The sequence below is a fragment of the Micromesistius poutassou genome (assembly GCF_964030765.1).
Source record: "Micromesistius poutassou genome assembly, chromosome: 6".
NCBI classification, from domain to species: Eukaryota; Metazoa; Chordata; class Actinopteri; order Gadiformes; family Gadidae; genus Micromesistius; species Micromesistius poutassou.
This window is the reverse complement of record NC_140276.1, coordinates 3,145,601-3,158,442: the sequence shown is the minus strand read 5'-3', so window position 1 is coordinate 3,158,442 and position 12,842 is coordinate 3,145,601. Positions and strand designations below refer to the sequence as shown.

At 39.1% G+C, this 12,842-nt stretch overlaps 1 protein-coding gene across 1 annotated transcript in view; it reads left to right on the top strand.

Annotated features, from left to right (window-relative positions):
• The first annotated feature begins 4,868 nt into the window (after positions 1 to 4,868).
• LOC311345398 (ecto-NOX disulfide-thiol exchanger 2-like) overlaps positions 4,869 to 12,842 on the top strand; it is a 126,895-nt gene continuing 118,921 nt past the window's right edge. Inside the window, 1 exon segment of the mRNA XM_084469792.1 lies at positions 4,869 to 4,944. The gene's annotated coding sequence lies outside the window, so the exon portion shown is untranslated.

The window sequence follows — 12,842 nt, the reverse complement described above, 5'->3', positions numbered from 1 at the left end:
TTTTTAGCATAGATCAATAGAATTTGCAAAGACAGGCAGCTTTGTATGCTACATGTTTAGTCATGTTTAAACATGCACATATTCTTGTATTCAACTTCAGATACATCCCCTGCATGAACAACATAAATATCTCACTTACATGCATGTCAATTCATTCACATTTCTTCTGTTTGGATCATTAATACTTTACACACATCGATGAAGTCCAGATAAAAAACACTCTTTCAGAGTTGCTCTGGCATAACGCACGGTTGTGACAAGGCTGGGGCCAGAACAAACTTATTCAACATTGGGAAGGAATTAGTCTCCGTGGACAATGCAAATAATAAAACCGTGAGGCAAGATTGGCGTCAGACTGGAAATTATTACATTACATTACTCATTACAACCCCCGAACCTACAGGGATGGATGGCCACCCACATGTCACCCACATCACAATTCCTACAAGCAATAACTCAGTAAGGCTTGCCAAAAAGGCATTTATGCAGAGGCTCACCTTTAGATGAATGTCTCCCTGGCTGGGAGCATGGGTGAAGATAAAATAAGCTTATGGGGTAGGGGTTGGGGGGATATTGCCTGGGTGTACCATTGAAATTATTGTCTTCCAGGCGTCTGAAGTAGTAGCAGTCTTCTTTAAAGCACTCTGCTTTCTATTCCGTCTCAATTCAGTCTTCCAGGCGGTTCCATACGAAAGCTTGTCGTTTAAGGGCTAGCTTCTTGGTGATTACACTCAGAGATGAGGTTATCAATCTATAGGTTGTCCCAGAAAGAAGAGCAGAAGTTACCATCAGTTCTACCATCAGTTCTACCATCATGACTCTTTCTGTGCCTACGCTCTACTCTGAACCCTCCTCAGAAATATGTTATTGATGTTGCTGTTCTTTCCATGGACGAAACGCAAAGTAACACTAATTAGATAGTACACTATCCTGAAGTCATTGTGTTCTGATTCTATTGCACTCACATTTTACCTTTGTTATAAGGTACTGGTTGTAATTTTAGCATAGCAGGCGAGAAAGAGGTCAACAACACTTACCTATTGTTACTTCACAGATAACATATTTTACATAAGGATATGTGGAGACATTTCTACGTTTCCTTAAAAAAACATTACAACTTTGCATGATGATGGAGGATGATTTCACATTAAACTGTAATCCATGTTGAAGCATGCAGCATTTATAGCATAGCCTGTTTTCAGCTGTGTCTGCATTAATCAACAACAAGAGGCTTTACTCTGCAGCAGCTGAGTAAGGCTTGGTCAATGAGGATTGGTCAAATGAGGCAGGATGCCTATTCAGAGACAAATCACAGCAGTGGTAGCATACATATTCCTATATTCTTACAATATTTGTTTTGTGTTGTCATGTGTTCTCAGTTTTACTGAACTTAATCAGAGTTTGGGAAATGTACCCAGTGAAGCATTGTCAACACTATGTCAGGCCAGATCTGTCTACGGAGCCAACTAAGCAAATAGCAAAATTAAATAGAATTTCTACTTCTATTTCTTCTTCTATCTCGCTGAATATTACAACGGTTCCTTTATTTACCCTTCAAACACAAATATTTTGGCTGCTTTTCCTGGTTGAAGAAAGTTCTTTCTCTTCATGCTGTACATTTATAATACCCTTTACAAAATTAAAAATATCCCAAACTTATGTTTGGTTAACATAGAAAAATAAATGTTTCCCTCTGGAATAGTAATTTGAGAAAGTTGGAAGTTTGCCTTGTGGTTCCTTTTACCATTTAACCACTTCAACATGAAATGGAAAAATACAGATTTGAAAAAAGAAACAGAGCAGTCATATTAAACTATGAGATCATCCATTCAGTTGTGTCCATCTGCCTGCAATGAAAACATTATTTTAGTTCTGCACAATTTGCAAAACTATAACTTGTAACTATAGCATTATTTTGTATGTTTTTATACATAATAACACATAATAATATTTTTTCTTTAATAAGAAAAAAACATTTTTGTATGTTGTGAACTATGAGCTACTGGTAGAAGACATGGAATGAAAGCACAGTAAATCAATACTGACGTAAGATGCTTACTTTGGACTTTCAATTTCCCGTAGCCTAGAACAGTAATTCCACCACACTGTCTCTAGAGTATTGCCCTAGACTTTAAGGAGGAAAACTGCTTGAGTGTGCTATTCAAATTATGTTTCTCACTCACTGTCACATTAGAAGATACTGTTATGATCACTTGAGGTTTTTGAAGTTACTCTTTTGTTTCATGCTGCTTATAGAGAAAAGCAAAGGGGGAATAAGCCCACATGCTCAAATATGAACCTCAATTCAGTTTTTAACAAGGAAACATTTGAATATTTAATACTTAACTGCATCATACCCTGTAATGGTGGAAACTGCGGTAGAAGAAACATCGACAATGTGCAACAATTTTTTGAAGGAACAAGCAATCAAGACATCACTAAATGCAGACGGATGCATCGGAAATTCTTCCTTTTTATAGTTTGCAGGACAGCAAGATAGGTAATTCAGCAAAGAGCTGCCTTGCTGTTATTCCTGATCCACCATGGTAATCTAAAGTCTTGTCAACATCAAGAAAACCAATGTGGTATCACATTCAATATTGCTCAGGACAAGAAAAGAAGATCATGTTATACAGACACAATATATGGCTTTGATTTTGTGTAATTGTCAACAGTTGCTCATCATCTCATGAAAAAGGCAATTCCTCTCCAGAGATCTCAGTTCCAATTAGCTATGGACAACCAATTTATTTTCGAGAACCCTGGGTTGCTAGGCTATACACCGTTCCTTTACGTGAATCAACGTGGGTCGTGATGAGATTTGTGCAAGCTTGACACATGAGTGTTTTGCATCATCACACACACTATGCACTTCGCAAATACTTGGGATGCACAAGAATGGTATATCTAATGAGAAAAGCTGAAGGAGCCTGGTGGAGGAGTTACACACACAGTAAGCTTGGGAAGATATTGGACGTCTGCCGAAGAGCATATATTGAATGCTCTTACATACACTTGTGATGAGAAATGTGCCAGGTTTTCTGGGGTTGTCAGAGTCACATGGTGTGGATAATCTCTTGTTGTCAGGCTTCTTCTCGGGTGTTTTACTGTGAAGGGCCTGCAGTGGCAAACTGTAAAATCACTTCAGTAAAGGCTTGGGAAAAGAAGCATGCCTGACGTTCCCCTACCAACATTTTGCATTTCCTCATAAATGCCTTCTATCCCTTATAGGTTTTCGTAACAAAAAAAAATCTACTTTTCTACTCAAGGTCATGTTATATATAAAACACATTAACCATTTGTATCAATCTTTAGAATAGCCCACGGAGAGTGGGAGAGGCCAATGTAATAGGTACATTCAAAGGCATTGTGCATCCAGTTGCTAATCGGCTGTATAGATTCACATTTACATTTAGGGCATTTAGCAGATGCTTTTATCCAAAGCGACTTACAATAAGTACATTTGTCATAAGAAGTGAAACAATATATCGCTGTCGGTACAGTAAAGATGATCATAGAACCAAGTGCAAGTACTAACAATCGCCAGGCCAACCCCATTCCCCGTATACAGCAGTGATAGCTAGCTACTGCAGATGCTACACAATTAAGTACATGCTGCACAGGTAGGTAGTATAGGTAGTGACTGAGTGTCTATGTGAATGCGTGGTGCATGATTGAGCCTCATTATCTTCATTATCTCATTATCTATCGCCCCTTTGTAAGCAGCATCTCAGGCAGTCCTTTGCAACTGTGAAGTTGACACTCTGCGGCCACCGCTTCACTGCGGCAAACCTTTATGGCTGATGCCCTGATTCATCAGTCAACGAGTCAGTCTACTGATAGGTCTCTGATCTTTGCTTGTTTTTTTATGGAATAGACGCATGTCCGATCACAACAGACAACCCAATGCAACGTAAAAACATGGATATGAGAGAGAGAAAGAGAGAGGCAGAGAGAGACAGAGGCTCAATCATGGACAAACAGACAGACAGTGAGTCAGTGTGGTAGCATTGGCCTTTTTTTTTTTTCCGTAAATGGACCAAAACATTTAATGATGTGGGACTGGAATACTTGCTGGCACACATGATAATCCTTGTGTAATGAGAATTCACTAGATAGTCTTGGCTTTGTTTATGCACCATCAGCACTCCAATAGCTTAGCAGCCAAAACAACATCAAATAACAAAACATAGAGAAGGACGAAGCTACAGTACAAGCCAGATGGAGGAGAGGAAATCATTGACCTCAATTAAAGTTCAGAACAAATTTGAGCTTATTAATGAAAGATTTATGGGAGGTTCTTCATAATTCACAATTGGAATTAAAGTGACTGTTTAGTTAAAAAAAAGCTCCTTTTCCAATCAGATTTGTGTAATTATAAAATTCAGTATTTCAGGAATAACTTTCCATTTTCAACTTTCCAGTTCCATTTCACAGGCTATAGATAGATAGATCTAGCTTTCTAATAGAAAACTAATAAGATAAACATACTATATACATAAACATATAATCAGATTCACAGCTAAGACCGAATATATATACATATATATATATACATATATATATATACACATATATATATATACATATATATATATATATATATACGGAATCGAAATAGAGAGAGAGAGAGAGAGAGAGAGAGAGAGAGAGAGAGAGAGAGAGAGAGAGAGAGAGAGAGAGAGAGAGAGAGAGAGAGAGAGAGAGAGAGAGAGAGAGAGAGAGAGAGAGATATTCCCATTCCTTTTCTATTTTCAAGGACTGTGTAAAAACCAAAACAAAAAGCACGTGGTAGCTTTCGGCTTGCCGTAGATTCTTCCGCCATAGTGTTGACAGGACATGTTGCTAACAACTTGCTATCCTAGTTACCGATTCACCAGAATATATGAAAGAATTACATCTTACACGTCTGCGTGGACATCGTTGAAAACTATCACATGAAAAGTAAGTGTAAAGAAAGACAACGCAGACCATTTATACCGTTAGTGCGTTTTATCTAAGAACTTAAATCATGCTAACACATGATTAATGAGTTAGCTTGGGCTGATTATGAAAGTTGTTGCAAACTTCCTTGTGCAAAGGTAGTTCCTTACCAAAAACGATTTAAGTTAGTTTACTTTTTTTAATTTAACTCGCTAATTTAACTTGTAAATAGAAGTCAAAGTGCATCATACATATGATGGCTGTGGTCGGTGCAGTTAGCTCAACCCTCCTCACAAAGTACGAGGTACGATAATGTCAGCCGGCGATGTGTCCCACCGGGTCTGATCTGCACCGTGAACTTTTAAATAGAGTGGACACACATATTCCCTGCAAAATGATTCTGGTCAGCAATTGAATGCGTGGATTTATTTTAACCTAGTCGATAGCTAACATGTGGTAGCTAATGCCCTCCTTTGTCTTTCTCCTCTTGGTTGTTTGTGTGTGAAGCGCAGAAAGCTTAGAGACCCCTATCTCTTCCTCCCACTTAATTCGTAATTCACGTAATTCTTCGCAAATGTTTGGTCATATAAAATGGTTACGATAGAGCGAAGTGAGAGAGCTTCTGCATGTTTTGTGTTTTAACGGATTACATCTTTTGCTGACTAATATTGCTGTTTATGTTGTTGTACCTACGTTGCATTTAAACATTGTTACGTTTACTGAGTCTTTAAAGTGGATGTTTTTTTAAATGTAATTATAGTCTCTACTAAAAAACGATAGCTTCTTAGTTACTTAGAGCTTTTATCTTTTTCTGAAAGTGCATCCTTCATTGGGCAATGAAATATCCACTCTCTTTACTATAATGCAGCTCTAGATGCAGCCAAATATTACAAAACTCTCAAATCTAGGCAATATATAGGGAATAGTTAGCTTCTCTTTTTGTACTATTCATCAATATTCAATATATATCCAGCCTGTGTCCTTTTCCATTTCTGTAAGTGTGTTGCAGATCAGCTTTACTGGGTTTACTATAATATATTAACATATAGCCTCGAGCACCCAGTCTTACTTGGTGTCAATTCTGTGAATAAAACAAACAAGAACAAAAATAGTTCAGAGTGTTTAAGGCCTACATTAAATTGATGATGAAAGTCAATGAAAGTCACTTTATTTGTCTCAAGTGAAGGACAGCGATAACCCACGACCGAGGTCTGGAAATAATAGGGCATATCATTGTGGCAGAGCTCTAAATGTCCGAAACATGAGCGTTTGATGAGGATGCCGACGAGCTTACGATGCAATGGAAATGCAGAGGATCATTACCTCAAGCAGACTACAGGGACAGTCGTTTGCAGTAAGGCTCATGAAAATGTTATTTTTCCCACTGAGAGATTTGAGGGATTATTGAGTCGTTAATGCTAACTTATTGCTTGTGATATATGGGCTGCCAAAGAGGTTGCGAGAACTTCAATAATGAGCTGAAACGTGTCTCCACAGGTATTATCCTGAATTTGAACTGCCTGTTTTGTGAACCGTGGCACCACTGATGGTCAAGGTTAATCCTCCCATTGATTAAAAACCTAACCGTTTTTATTCTGGCTGCACTAATGGTGTCAGAAACGATACCATAATCCATGCACGGGACAATGAGGTAGTTTGAGTTTATGTTCATGATTTGCAGACTAAATGAAGCGGACCTGATGTTGACATTGGGAGCAGTATTAGTGACATCAATGAGGAACTTGTCCGTCACAGCATTATGAGCATCAGAGCTAGATGTGTCCTTTTGTAACCTCGTCTAGTAGGTCAGTCTTGATAGGATAGCAAAGGACTTGGCTATACCTCCTCAGCGAAGGTGCAGAGGTGTATATAACTGAGTCCCCCTCAAGGTTTTTTGGACTGCTGATGCTACTTTATAGCAATTTTTTTTATAGCAATTGTTTTTCAAAATATTGCTCTTAGCTATATCCATCTTTAACCACTCCAATGGATCCTTATATTTGTATTTTTAATTAAGCCTATGTATTTATTCTTTATTGTTCTTTCTCCAAACACTGACTCCTCTTATGTCACGGAGTTCAGTGTGGTTTGTAACTGTACTGTTAGAACGATGTACGATGGGTCTGGTCAGGTCATATCTGACCAGATCTGTCAGGTCAGCATGTTGCATTTCATTTATCTGATCCAGCACCCATGTAGTTTTATCATCTTGCTCTACACAAACAAGGATGACAGCCATGTTGCTATCACTTATTCTGCTGTTGTTGTACATATTTTAGCCATAAGGCCTGTATACTGCCACACTGCCAGTATAATGTGTGTTGACGTGTTGTATACATATTTTAAAATCTCCTCATATCAGTTTTTATTTATTCAATCTGCTTCATGTAGTTATAACTGTTTTCCAGTAATTAGCTGGATATGCTTAGGAGGAAAATACATCTGCCTACTGCCTACTATCTACTACTGGACCTCTCTTCATGGCAACATCTAGCAAGGAAAGAATGCAGTTGTATTTTTTCTATAGCAAAACAAACAAAAAAAAAAGAACAAGCTCCATAATTGCTCTGCAGCTCTGTACTACTTCTATAATAGCGTATGTGAGGTGGAAATAGTGTGGCTAGTACGTAGGCTTATTACTCTGTTTAAAAGGTAGCTAAGCTATAATTATTGCGTGGAAAAAGGCAGGCACCGACCAGACTTTGATTGCTTGCCTAGCTATACGAATCATGCTCTCGGCCCACATGTTTTAGCCCCCATATTGAAGAGGGGGCTGTGGGTTTGGGGCTGCGACTCCCATCACTCCTTTGTCTTTTGTTTAAAAAGAACTGACTGTAAAGTCCTGGTCAGACCAAACATATTTTTGTATTATATAGGTGATAATACAATTTACTCAGTTGTATAAGTTAGTCAATTTAATAATGTGAAAGTGTTTATATTACTTTAACTATATAATAATTTATCATAATTATAGTAGTGTATATATAGTATATAATAATTTATCATATTTCTCGCTGAAGTTACAGAAGTTTACCCAGGTTCTGGGACAACCAAGTACCCGGTCCACTGCCCCCTGTCAGCTTGCCTTTCAACTTAGCCTGAATAGAAGTGCACTGGGTTAACATTGGTATTCAAGAACCTTTCCTTCCTGAGACCAAGTAGCTTTAGACTTTGGGATGAGGATTTCCTGTCTATCTCTTCCTGTGTGAGATGGCACTTTTGGAAGATATTCGGAATTCTGATTGTTAACTTAACGTGTAACTGAGAAGTACTTGTCTATCTGACATTTGCAGTTAATCTGTATTACACTGCATCTGGAGTTGTGCTTAATTTAACATTATTTAGCTAACATGGGCAAAAATATTTATATTGCTGTGACCATGCATCCCAGCTCTAAAAGTGTTAGGCATATTGGTCATGCCTCACATTGGGGATCAAACCCAGAACATTTGGGCTGGGAGTGGAACACCCCAGCCACAAAACTAGCCTGCCCCCTATGTTTTTGGTTACACATAATTCATTCACAAGTGGTAAAATATATTTTTGTGAGTGGCGCAGGTGCATACTTGTAGGCCCAAGGCCATCGTAGTAATACCTTTGTCTCAGGAGAACAACCACTTGGCAAAACAATGCAAAACACACCAATTCAGAATAGAACTTGAGTCTTTCACCCCTGAAAGCTGGCCAATATCCGAAAAGACTCGAGAGACTAGATTTGGCCTTGTTGGGCTTTCCTTGTCCCCCTTTATGCATTTTCTTTCGCAGAAATATAGCCAGGGTGCAAAGTATTATATTAAGCCATTAAATGGTCTTTGTCCACACTGATAAAAGCAGCTGACAAAGTTAAAGGGCACCTTTAACCTGGACTGATCAATCCAGCTGATGATGGAATTCAGGTAAAAATAAGTAATTATTAATTGGTTAATAGGTTTCCCATAGGCCACCTTGCGTGCGCCTCTCTCGTGTGGGGGCAGCTGAATAAGCATTCAGAATGGATTGTTATACTGGACTAATAGGCGTGAGCTATCTCTGCAATGGATTACATATGACATTTGATCATTATTGCCAACACTGTCTGTATGGGTTTTGTATAAAACAATTTGGTTGTTTTTCTTTGGATTGGTCTGTCATGAAATAGCTTGGCAGATAGCATTTTTAAAAACATTTTGTGTGCTGGACAAATAGTTTTCCACCCATGGAATGAAGATGGGTGCATTAAGCATTTGTTATGATAGGATTTATATACCCTCAAAGAAATAGGGAACACAGACAAAAAGGCCATGCAGTGAGCTGCATCATCCGAGCCAATCGATAAATAGGGTATAGGCCTATCTTTCCAGTCAGTCACCATTAAATGAGCAGACAAATGTCTTATTTCGGAAAACTTCTACAGAAAGCATATCAATGTATCTGGGAATCAGTGATTCGTCTCCTTTAGATAGCCAGGATCGATACTATTTGCGTTCAGGAATAACATTTTAGGGGATTATTTTAAGGCTAGATATTTAATCTCCATCTAAAATGTCTTAATTCTTTTACAAATGAAAGTGATTGATTCAGTGTGCTGGGTCTAATAATATTTATTGTGATCCCTTAGGATCATGCCCTGTGATTTGTTGACTGATTGTTAATAATTTCTTAATCTTATAAAACTGATTTAACCAAAGACAACTAAGGCTAATCTCCACATTATTGTTATTGAATAACAAACGAATAAGTTTTCCTTCATCGTATTAGTTTGTGTCATAGATTCAATAGATAAGCTAAATAAATGACATTGGATAAACTGAGCTCTGTTATAGGTCAAGATTACATGATGTCGTTTGTAGACCATTTCTTATTGTAGTGTAAGAAGTGTAGCCAATAGCAAAATGACCAATCTCGGTACACTGCTTTGAGATCAATCAAAATTGTTTTCAAGTGCTTCATGCATGGTTTGAGAGTTAGTTGGCTGACGATGCTGTGCCATTTCATTAGTTCATATCTCTTAATTAAATCTCATTAGTAATCCTGATTACTTTAAATTCAATCTCAATGTCAACATTTTTGTAAGTCACAAATTAGATATGGTTTAATCATTGAGTTGTAAAATTTCATGGCTAGTTTTCACAGTTTGTGTTTGAGTCAACATCTGTTCCAATAGTTGTTTACCTGCTTACCATGAGTAAATCTATCAAAGCATCTATCTAACGGCCTCTATCTGGCGGCACAGAACAGCAATGCATTATAAAAAATCGATACAAAATATGGTATGGTTACCCAGGGATAAATATATACCAGGCTCACTTACACTTCAAGCGGCATCTGGGAAATATACTATTAGTGACTGTTTGGGAGGGACTTCCTTAGTCATATTGACCTTGCCTTAAACAGCACCAGGTTCAAAACAATACTTGAAACCATGTACATATGGCATTGTTTTTCAGGACATTCTTGTCCTTGATAGTATCACATTTATTTTAGGGTATGACCTGCTATAAACCTCCTACCTCTTTGTTGATTTTCTATCAATGAACCATTTCTGGGAAGCAGCAGCAGAGTGCCCTGCAAAGTGGCCGTCTCAGAATCAGTATTTCAAACCAGTATCCTGTAACGGGATTCTGGTGTGTGCAGCATGGCTGCTTGGTTTTCAACCGGAGAGTACTTTAGGTCTGGACTGAATTGTACGACAATCTGGGATGAAGTCAGAAAAAGATGTGGAATCGGGGCCAAATGATTTGCATAACCCAATAAATCAAAAATATTTCTCTTTGGCTAAACAACCTCTCCTACTGAAGTTGATAAGTGAGCCTCCTGCAGCCTGGCCTGTTCTAGTTGAAGCCCAGCAGGATAACTCTGTGCAGCACTGCCATACCCAAACATGCTGAAGGTTCTCAATTCACTCACTCAGACATTTCTCATGCTTCTTATGTGGAGTAGTGTTATGGTTTCTTTCATCCCTCATTCTGAATTCTATCATTTGTTATTTATAAGGTGTTTTTATGGTGTAGATTGAAATGCATTCTCAATATTGATTGTCAACGCGGATGAGCTTTATTCATTGCGCTATATTGGAAGATGTTCGAATTTGGATTACTGGGAAACCAATATTCTACTATGTGCCGTTTTTTCACATCTGAAAAAAATTGCAGATGATTAAATTCATGGCAATACATTCATCCTAGTTTCCTACACTATATCTAGGTCTGCAGTTGCATCAAAGTGCATGGGCCCAACAGTCCATTGGGTTCCAGCACTTTGACTAACACAAAATGGTGGAAAAGATGGACCGATTTATGGAAGGTCGCAGACGGGTTGCTGAGACATTGGCGATCATTCTGTAACGTGAGAACGATCACGCAGCTCACGCACAAAGCTGCCAAGACATCTGGATTAATGTGCGAAAAAAAGTGTGATTTTTAAGTTGTTCTCCTTCCTAAGAGCGCAAGTTGAAGCCAGTGTCAGTTGGACTGACACAAACATCATATGTCTCTCATTTACCGCGGGCAGGGGACAAATCCCCTCTGTTCTGGCACGAGGGCCGCGGAACTCCCTGCACAGGCCTTCTTCCCAAAAGAGGAGGCCAGCTGCTCCTCAAGGAGGAAGGCAGGAGGATGGAAATCCCAAGGCATGAAGTGATTCGAGGTGTATATGGTCCTTTCTGTAGTTACCGTCAAATGTTTAATTTCCAAATGCGAAATAAGTCTGAAACGGTTGAATGCTGCTTAACGGAAATGGAAATAAAACGGCTGCTAGCCTTATTAACCGGGCGCCTTTGAGTGCAATAGCGGCATTGTTGAAGGAATGTTTAATTATTTTTGGGTGGGCATAAGGATCACTGAATTTCAGAAAGGGCAATGCTCTTTCGAATTGCTCTCCGGTGTTATTAGGGAACCCGTCGCGGCCCTGCAGGATCAGGTACATTGATTTAGAGTAGAGTGCCTCGTCGGCTGGCCTCAGAGGTGTTGCATTAGTCTGCTGAATCCAAACCGAGGAGAAACACAATAGCCCAACAGTGTAACGTTCCATTGCTAGATGAAAGAGGAAAGTGTATTGATTATAAAAAACGCTTGCCTTTCCATATTTTCGACAAGAGGGACAAGAGTAGTGGTGCTAATTCAAGCTCTATGGCACCGGCCCGTGCTGTCAAATTGTGTCTTTGTAAGAATGTACTGAAGAATGTAGAATTGTTAAAGATTACACAGGTGGACGGAGGTATTTTTCGCGACAATATTCCTGTATTCTCCGTTGGTATATCAGGGAAGAGAAATGGGACTGCAGAATCCTGTTAGTGTGGTAGCCGCACGCTGCTGGTGTGTCGCTGGTACTCAGACTCTGGCCTGCTGTGAAGGATGCTGGCGTGGTATAGCTGGGCCATAATTGACAGCTATTGGGAGTCAAAATGAGGAGTGACACAGACAATTAAAGAGCTGGATTCCTCCGCCCTGACCTTCTGATGATTGTACTCCTTTCCAGAGCTGGCATGTTGGGGACCGACACTCTTCCTTAACTAGTAAAGAGACGAGTTGAGCGAGCGTGGCTCCAACTTTTATTCTTTTCATTTCATTCTTTTCAGATCACTTAGTTTTACTAAGTAAAATTAGGGATGCACGCAAACTTTCTTTTTCAAAATGATACCGATAACCGATAACTTTTAGCTCCTAAAGGCCGATACCGATAACACACACACATATATATGATCATGGCCCAAGATCATGACATTGATACTATGAACAAACCAAAAAACCTTTTGGGTTTTTATTCACACTTGATGCCCGATATGTGGATCTGTGTTGCTCAGACATCAGTAGAATCAACGGGGGGTTTAGGGGGGCGGGCTTGCAAGGGGCGCGATATGACGTAGGGTCGAGGTTCGCAGGACGGCTCCTGTCACTCAGGTGTGTTTTGGTCTGACTGCAGACAGCAACGGAGGCAGAATG